General features: G+C 43.3%; 1 long non-coding RNA gene across 1 annotated transcript; it reads right to left on the reverse strand.

Annotated features, from left to right (window-relative positions):
• On the reverse strand, nucleotides 1–9,749 carry LOC132323081 (uncharacterized). The gene is made up of 2 exons (XR_009485239.1): nucleotides 9,363–9,749; nucleotides 1–2,048 (listed from the first exon to the last, which is right to left on the reverse strand). It is a non-coding gene; the product is annotated as an uncharacterized LOC132323081 (long non-coding RNA).
• Nucleotides 9,750–9,903: the final 154 nt, after the last annotated feature.

A 9,903-nucleotide genomic window follows, 5' to 3' on the forward strand; every position in this document is an offset into this window, starting at 1 on the left:
TTAGCTATTTTACTATTATTTTAACTTTGTTAGTTACAAAAATAAAGGCATTAGTTATTATTTCACAACAACAATTACTTCCACGAAAGTTAATGTTATAATACACAGCACAAAGCATCTATTTTAATATTTTGCAAAAGCCTAAACTATATATTATCACAATAAAATATAGAATCTATGCAGGGATTAGGGCAACCATAAAAGGCTGACAAATTATATTAAAAGCAGTTAAAAAGAGAATACAAACTCTACTATATCAAAATATTTTGTAAAAGCCAATATACAATAGTGAAAGCCAACAATTACATATTTGTTTATAACAGTAGTGTTATAAATGATATAACACTAGTGTTATAAATCGGCAGCCAAATTTATAATAAAATTTAACAAAGATTTATTAGATCGACAACAAAAATAGAATTTCGAAAAACCACCACAGCCAAGGCAGCGTCAACCCCGGGAGTCGGCACTGGGTCAACCGGGATCCGACCGACAAAGTGTTAGCATCTCCCCAGTAGTTCACCCCGGCTGCTTCATGCAGCTGGCTTATATACAGTTTATTCTGCCTGAGGCAGAAATGACCTAATGTTCCTTTGTGTCCCTTCACATGTAGAACTGGGACCATACAGATGCAGAAATATATAAAAGCCAGTCCAGATGTCTGGCTGGTTGTCTGAAATTTTTGGGATAGCCTTCATTCACACATAGCAGAGTGGTTCGGTGCTTGAGTTGGTAGATGCAATCTTCCCAGGTGCAAGTCCTTGTGAGTGGCTTAGACATTCCAGGGAAATCAGCAATCATGTCCTGGGAAGGTTTCATTCATACGTTAATGTACTTGATATTATCTTAAGGTTTTCCAGGAACTAATTGAATAGAAATAAGACTCTGCTCCCAGCCAGGGTGGTCAAAGACATCATTTGGATTTTATACACATATATAGCATGAATTATCTCTACTATATACTACACTAGGGATTTTGTGTGAGAAGTTTTGGGCTCCACATGAGACTTTGGTGGGGGGGTGGGTCCTTCTCCCCTTTCTGCCATTTCTGCGGATCAGAGGGAGCAGTTGCGCAGTGCCGTGGGACATTGGTGGTGCTGTAGAACAGTTGTGCATTCGGCTCCAGGACATTGCTATGCTGCAATTCGGCACTATGGTTGAATCTGCCTGCTTCCCCTGCTTCTGCCAGCTGCTCCTTGGTAGTGCGGAGATCGAACGCTGCCCCTGACTTGGCACAAGGAGCAATTTCTTTCCTTCCCTCCTGGTGCCGGATGAGTGGATCATGGTAGGCTCTCTGTCTCATCCCCTGCCAACCATGGTCATAACTACACCAGAGGGGAAACACAGTGTTCAGCAGGTGTTGAAACTTCTGTTTCTGTGGTGTTGTCTGTTTGCTCTCTTACACATCTACATGTATACATACTTTCTAGTAAAGAACTGTTATTTCCTTTCCTATATTTTTGCCTCAAAGCCCTGTAATTTCTAAGTTAAAGTAATTTTGAAGGAGGGGTCATCTTTGCATTCCAGGAAGGTTCCCGCCTTCCTTGGCAGGCATTTGTCTTTTAACCAAGACACTGTGTCACCAAAAGCTGGGAAATAAATTCTAGAAGCAGTAAGCTAGGTTACATAGCGAACAATAACTAATTCCTAATAACAACAAATCACAACATCATTATAAAAATCAGTTTATTCATAATGATATAACTTGTTTGGTAACAAATTGCCCCTTTGAGACTTTAATATAATTTCTTCAAAGTCTCATATTGACTTATTGTATTGGCCTAGTCTATACAGCAGTATGTATTGCAACAAGTGATCAAGAGCATAAGAACAGCACAATAAGTACAAAGAGTTGTTTTAACCATCCTAAATTGGGGAGCCACAAGTCTACTTCTTGCACCTTCACACAAGTACTGATGGTTAGCAGCATTTGATATGGTCCCTTCCACTTTTCTTGGAGAGGCTCCTCAGTCCAGGTTTCGAGGTAGTCTCCTGGTTGGTACGGATGAGCTGTGTCCAGTGTCATGGATGCTGCCAGCACAATGTATCTGTGGAGAGAAGACAATACCCGCCCACAGGATTTAATATATTCTGTCAGACTCTGGTTCTCTCTTCCTACTTTCCCACTAAACTGAGGTCTCCACGGAGTGTGCAAGCCCCACTTTACCCCTAACATTTTAATTGGGCTTTTGCTATTTCAGCAATGATGTGAACCTTTGTCTGGTGACATTCCCATTCATACTGCAAACCTCAGGACAATCTCCTTCACCAAATCTTTACTAGCTTTGTTAGCGCACTAAGAAGTTGTTTCTGGCCATCCTGAAAAAGTATCTACAAGTACCAATAAATACCTGTGGCCCTTTTACCATGGCAGCTCAGCAAAACCTATTTGCCAATAGTCTCCTGGACAATTTCCTTTCTTAACACTCACAGGTGTGTGTGTAGGTGTCCTGGTTTGAAAAGGAAGTGAGTTTTTTGGGAGTTTGGTGATCAAACTATAAGTGCTGAGATTTGAATATTGGCACCTTGTGTGGCCACTGAGGATATGGATATGCTTCTGAGAACACAGGGGGTTAAAAGCAGAGAACTCCCAGGGGGAAGCTCTCTTGGTTCCAGCAGGTGAAAGAAGTCAAATCTCCCCTGCCCAGCTGCGGGCTGGGTGGGGGAGGGGAAGCTATGCAGCTGGGTGAGGTAGGCCAAGGCCTTAGATAGAGAAGTGAAGGCCCCTGCAAGATGAAAAAGTAGAGGAACACTGAGACGCATCTAGCAGCACCCCCGCCCCCCCAAGAGAAAAAGGGGGAGAGGTCCTGTGCCTGTATCACCTTGAAATTTGCTATCATGTGCCAGCAGCACAGCGCCTGAGAAGGAGAAGGGGAGGGCAGTGAGAAAGTGCCCAGCAGGGCAGTGAGAGTTCTGGTCAGGCAGAGCCTGAGATTTTAACCCTTTTCTTGGATGATAGAAACCTTACAAATGCTGATCCTCCTGGAGCTGAATGAGAAGAGAGATAGAGATGAAATAGGAAGAAATGAGCCAGTGTGATGCAAATTTGTGCAAGTGAAAGATGTCCGAGAGAATTTGAGAAGAATCCTAGGTGGGAAGAGATGATAGAGTGGCCTTTAGCTAGATTTTTCTTGTATAGCTATAGACAGAACTATTTTTTCTGTGACACAGAGACTGCATTTAGTGGGAGGCAATGGCTTGGAGCCAAGAGAGTGCAGTGTTGTTATGAAGGAGTGGCATGAACAGAGATGATGGTGAGGAAGGTGGTAGTGCCCTCGATCTTCAGTGAAGAGGAAGATCTCTGTTCTCAAGACTCCTCGGCCCCAGGGAGTGAATTTGGGAAGGACAGGTGTCCCAAAAGTGAGAAACAGTGCTTTATTTTAGAACTGGGCAAAGCATCCTTAAAAAGAGAACCCTAGAAGCAGCTCTAGTCCATGTGCAGTGGTGAGAACACTGTACATGGAAGGAAGATGTCACAATGGCAAATGTTCTCGGGATGGTGCCACATGTGACATAGAAACACATGAGGTTTCAACTGTGTTTCCAGGGGAAGCCTATGGCACAAGAGAGACTCCTCTCTTCTTGATGAACTGAGAATTGATTATCTGAAGGGTAGTGACAGACTGAGAGTTGATTATCTGAGGGGTGGTAATTGAATTGAGAATCCAAGGTTTTATCATACTGTGATGTACTGGAAATTTGGTGGGGGGAGGAAGAATGTTTTGGAAAGTTTTCATTCTGAGTTCTGTGTGTGTTTCTTTTTACATATAGTTGTAGGTTAATAAAGTTTTTTTCCTTTATTCTCAAGTTGGAGCCTGATTTGCTCTATTCCTGGTCACATATCACAGCAGACACTAAGGAAAATATATTTTCATTGGGGCACTAGCATTGCAACAGCATCAAACCATGACAGTAGGCAGTCTAATTTGATGTACATTGTTCTTTAAGTGTTTGGCACTTTTTAACAATGCTTTTTATGGAACCAGTTATTCTTATGTTCAAAATCTGAAGCTTCATTGCTTCCACCATGAACTCTATTTCTCAGGGAGTTACCATATGTCCTTCTCCTGAGATTTTCTTCATAAGGTATTGGGGAAAAATGATTTGTTTGCTGGATGTAATCCACCATCCTTCAGGACTCTCGTCAGCATCTAACAATTCTGCCAGTTTCTCATTCTTAGCCTGATAATCAGAAGCCTGCTTGTCCAAATGCTGTTATTTCTCAGGGAAGACCTTGGCTCCTTTGTCAGCCAGGCAATTTCCAGTATTTACTGGGGTCTTCCAGATTGATGAGCTTTACAAAACATTGATGCAACCTTTCAAGGTAGCTGCACCCCCTTTAACAATCTCTGTATTATTTGTCCATGTTTCACAGGGGATACCGGGAAGTTAACAGGTTAACAGCCCTCTCTTTCCAAATAGCTCAATGGGCATGGACCATTCCAAAAGCAAATTTTAAGTCTGTCCATATATTTACAATCTTATTCTGTGGGAGCTCCAATGGTCTTGTCAATGAAATCAGTTCTGCTTTCTGAGCCAATGTATTGGGGATTTTAGCTTTGGCTTCTATTACCTCATGCTGAGCTACCACTGAGTAACTTGGCTTTTCAGATTCCGTTTTTCACAAAGCTGCACCCGTCCACAAAGAGTTCCCAATCCATGTCTTCCAAGTTCTGTATGTCATCTCAACAACAGTATATCTATTCAAAGGCCTGCAAACAATCATGGGCCAGTTTCTTTCATAATGGGTCAGCTGTTAAGAACACTGCTGGATTCTAGTTAGTGACTTTTAACTCCAGGTTAGTTACTTTTAACTCCACGTCATCTTATTCCAGCAGTACTGTCTGGTACGTTAACATTCTGCTTGGTGATGACCAGTGTCCTTCTTTTTGTTCCAACACCACTACAACTGTATAGGGCACAAAACCAGTCAGCTGCTGCCCCATAGTTAATTTTTTTCTCCTTCCTGGATTTGGAGGGCTGCTGCCACTACTGTCCTGGGGCAGACTGACCATCCCTTGCTCTTCTAGGATGCCAGTTCTTGTGTCAATAGCCCCAAAGCCAAATGGAATTTTTCATGCATAAATAGTTCAAAAAGTTTACCAAGTCCAGTAGTTCCAGAGCAGGAGCAGTCAATAGAGCATGCTACAATTCCTGAAAGGCTTTGTTGCATTTAGGCTCAGTTCTTTTTTAGAAAGGGGCTCAGCATTTTGACAGATAGCCTCCTTTTTTTCCTGGTGTTGACTCCTTTGCCCATGTGGAATAGTGAATCTCCTAAACTGCAAGTACCCTGCTAGTTACGAGGTGAAGCCTTTCCACAGTCCCTAAGCTGGCACAGGCCTCTGCAGTGCTGCACCAATCCCTCAGCCTTAGGACAAACCCAACCAGCTCATGGTAACAGAGAAGTCTGCAGCCAGAAACTTGAATTTTTTTCTTTTTCAGACATAATTTGTACATTTAATTTAGTCAACATGTCTCTTCCTAGTATTGGTATGGGACATTCAGATATATAAGAAAATTGAAAGGCTAACAGAAATTAATCAATTCCAAATTTTAATGCTGAAAGAAAGACCAATTTTCCTTTTGCTCTGTCACACCAACATGAATTGTTTCTGACTAAATTTTCCTTTAGGCGTATTTAAGACTGAATACACCACTCCAGCATCTACTAAGAAATCCCATTTGTCATTCCCAGCATTAATGTAATCCCCACAGGTTTAGCTGGGGATGACACCTCCAGTCTCCATCACACATCTTCTACCAGTGGGAGCCTTCCAGCCAGATCAGGAGATTTGGGTGAAGTCCAGGGTCCACCAGGTCGTGTTTGTCCTTTCCCCACAGATATTCCCATTTCCCATGGCCCTTCTCTTAACAAAATAGCACACAGACCTCTGTACTACTGTGCCTGTAATTCCTTCTCTGCCTCTCTCCCATGATGCCACCATCTCCCCCACCCCCACCAGTTGGGCTTTGTTCTGCTAACACAGCTTTCGCTCCTAATTATTGTACATGTTCCATGCTGCTTCTAACAACTTACTCAGACCCCTAGGAATAACATATCCAATAATCACAGAGCTTCACAACTTTCTCTGGGTCTTCCCTGCAAGTTTGTGCTACAGGACTAAACCCTTCATGAGTTTCCAAACCCAAAATCCTTGCTTCTACCCCTCCATCAACTTGATCAATTATGCCTCTTCTGCCTGCAGCTGGAGGAAAGTCCCCAGCCTCCAACCTTATCTATTCTCTCAGCCCCTCTTGTCCCCTTGTGGCCTGTCATGAGTCCTCATGGCCCTTTTCTTCCACAACATACTTTATACAGCACCAGCTGGATAAAAAGCACATTGTATTGGAAACAGCGTTTCCCAATGCTACAAGCCCAACAGCATTGCTAGGCTTTTTTCTTGATTTTTCTCTAAAGCTAAAATCACTTAAGGACCCCTTAATAACACGTAACATTGTGTGTGTGTGTGTATGTGTGCATGCCTGTGTAAAACAAATCTACATACAACACCTTAACAATTATGCATTCCTCAGCTCCTACCACCTGCTGCAGCAGGGATTGGACTTCCTGTGTGCCCCCCTACCATGCTTGTCTGCCCTGTTATGGACTTAGACTTTCACTACTATGGTCACTTTCTTCTTCTTCCAATTCCACACCCATTCCATGCCTTTGTCTTCCCTTTGTGCTCCTCTTCCTCAATCCAGCCTCCCTTTACACACGGATAAATTGACACTGAAATGGATTCCAGAAATTTTTTGTGCTTTTATCCCCACCCACATAGCTAACTCTCCCTACTGAGAAATCATGTGCAGTTTGCACTGGAGAAATTGGCAGGATCTCAAACTTTAAACAATTTAAACTTTACTTGTTTTATAGACGTAAGCTTGAGAGAGAATGTGGTCGAATCACCAGCAAAATGACAGCTGGTGGCAGATCCTCTGAACTGGGTTAGACCTTCTATTGGACCCATATGAGCATTTGCAACTTGAAGATGCACTGCCTAAGCATGATGATTAAGGGGAATATGCTAATTGATGTGAGCAGAGCCAGAAGGGGGTTCAATCAGCAGAGCAGATGTTCTGATATAAACCTCCAGAAGATAGCATATCCTGTAAAACCTACTGTGTTTGGTTTTACTGGAATCTATGTCACCAACTCCATTCGCCCATTTTTTTTTTCCTTTTCTCTGTTAAATAATGACAGCTTGGATCAGCTGTATCATATATTTGCCTTAAGCCTGTACAGGTTTTGCTGGCTAGTGGTTCAAATGGCTCTGCTTATAAGAGGTCAGTAATCCAGAAGTCAAGGAAAGAATAAAGAAATATATTAATAGTGGAATGTGTCCACCCAGAAGGCAGAGGAAAGAATGAAGAATAAATCTCATTCGTGACAGAAGGAATTTTAAATTGCCTCTTCCACCAGCATACAGGATGTATTACAGCTAAATAAATAAAAAAAAGATGAACAAAGACCTCTCTGAATTTTTTGACAAGATCTCTCTACTTACTCTCTTTCTCACTAACTTCAAAGGATTTATAATACCAGAGAGTCCACGTCACCCTGGCTACCACCAGCTCTAGAAAACATAATGTACAAAGAACCTTGTAAAGCTTGGTAAAGATTGCTGAGCTGAGCCAGGTTCCTGTAAAAACAAACAGTTGACATTAGAACACAGAATAAGGCAGAAGGGGATTTTTGTGCCTTGTTCTTCTCTAAATATAAATATAATTTGAATCTTCCACTATTGCTGGTTTGTCTGGAGTATTTTTCATTCCCTTCTGTCTGCCCTGAGGTTATCTCTGGTTTTTGCCTATGATTTCAGGATCATCCTTTCCTTGCTCAGCTGTAATTTATTCCCTCTCTTCCAAAGGAGCAGCCCCTTGTTTTCCAGACCCTTTCATCATTTTCTTCTTTCTTCTCTAGGTTTCTCCAGACCACTGAACAAATAATAACATTTGCCTAAATACAGATATTTTCCACCTCAGTAGATGTGAGTTACTATATCACTCAAATCCCCCCAAAGTCCCCTTTATTTTAATGAAATAAGAGCAGGAAGGTATCACTGGGATTTCCCTCCTTTTGTTGCTTTGACGGCACCGGGCACTTCTGGATAAATTTATTTTAAGCTGTGCAATGGGCAGTTATCTGGACTTCCCTCTAAAATCCCCTCAGCTATAGTGAAGGCACGTGAGCACAGGAAACTTGCTAACGCATTTTTCTCATTAAAACAAAAAGGGTGTGAAGTGTGTAGATACATCAGTCTCAAACAACTGGTTTAGTTGCTAGCCTGTTTTAGAGGGAACAAAAAGGGCAAGGCTGGTGGAGTGAAATTTAAGTGATTTAAGACATAGTGATTTATCCTAGGAGGTAGAAAGAAAGGTAGAAATAAAGGTAGTGGTAAAGTTGAAAAGCCAAGGGACTTTGGTTAGTTAGTTGGCAGAGGGAAAGGGGTGCACTAAATCCAGCACAGTGGTGGGGAAAGTGTCTCCAAGAACAGCTCTACCCATCTGGTAGAGACACTGCCCTGATCTCCAGACCCCAGCCACAAGTAGGACCAAATCTGTTGGGGTCAGCAGAAGCTTTCTATTTCTACAGGTCAAAAGGCACTCCTTTGTGCACCAAGGTACTGAGAGCAGCAGGACAGGTGAGGTTAACACATGGTGAGCACGGTGTGACCCAGGAAAGCTGCAAACATCACCTTCTTGTAGAAGACAGTTTAGTAGCATTGCTGCAAATATTCACACAGATCTGTGTCTTAAATGAGTTTCTAGGTTTATGTAGGCATCTTTGTCCATTAATTTTGGCAAGGGGTTGAAACTGTGGTGTTTGATTTTTCCTGTGAGCAATGATGGCTTAAAATAGAGTCTGGCAAGATAAATATGGCAAGTGGTGTGAACAGTGTATGAACGTGTGCATGTGTATGAAAGCATCTGAAGAAAGAGCAGGCACCGAACGTCCTGTATTGATGACTAAGAATGCTGTTTCTAATTAATCAGATTGAGAAATGGGTTGTTTCTGCCAAGCCTGCAACAAGGCCTGATAAGTTATCCCTGTTGTAGTTTTAGCAGCGGAAGATCCTAATCTAACAACACAAAAATAGCACAGATTGTCCATTATCACTCCTGCTGCCCCTCTTCCTCCCCACCCAACAGGAAAGTAGCAGCGAAAGCAAAAGACCACTCCCAATTATATAAGAGATATAGCCTAAAATAATTTGCTACTGGGCTGTTACAAATACCCTTGAGGGAAAGGTTAGCGCCGGATCGGACACCAGCTCAGCTCTGGAACAAGGGCCGCGACGCGGCGTAGGAGCTTCCGCCTCCCCGGGATTTATTTCAGCTTTCTCCGTGTTTCCACGTACTTGGCTGTGAGCAACCATCTCTGTCGCCGCATTCCCTGGACGCATTCCCACGTCTGAGGAGGGTTTCAGGCGGAGATGGGCAGTGGGTGCCAGGCGCGCGTCAGTCTGACAGCGCCGCCGGGAGCGCGACCCGCCGTGGGGACGGAAGACTGGAGGCACCGCCGGCGAGGCGCGTCTGCTTCTTCCGTCCTCCCTTCCTACCCGGGAGGGCCTCCAGCTGCCGGGCTCAGTCGGCAGCTGCCTTCGGAAATCTGTGTGGCGCCAGTAGGGGGAAAGTTTCTTTGAAGTTAAGGGGAATTCCCAGAAAGTGGTGGGGGGGCGGTTTGTCCAGGGAGCGGCACAGCCCGAGGCTCAGGAGCCCTCCGAGGTGCGGTTTTGGGGGACGCAGTAAGGGATTTGCATTTTACTTGCCCCAGTCTTTAACGCGCTCTTTTTTTTTTTTTTTTTTCCCTTCTTTTTCTGTTCGTTTGGGGTTTTGTTTCCTCCCTCCCTGCAGCTCCCGTGACTGAAGTTGTGACCTAAAGGGACTTCTTTCTTTCTG

This window comes from Haemorhous mexicanus, chromosome 2, assembly GCF_027477595.1.
Source record: "Haemorhous mexicanus isolate bHaeMex1 chromosome 2, bHaeMex1.pri, whole genome shotgun sequence".
Lineage (NCBI taxonomy): Eukaryota > Metazoa > Chordata > Aves > Passeriformes > Fringillidae > Haemorhous > Haemorhous mexicanus.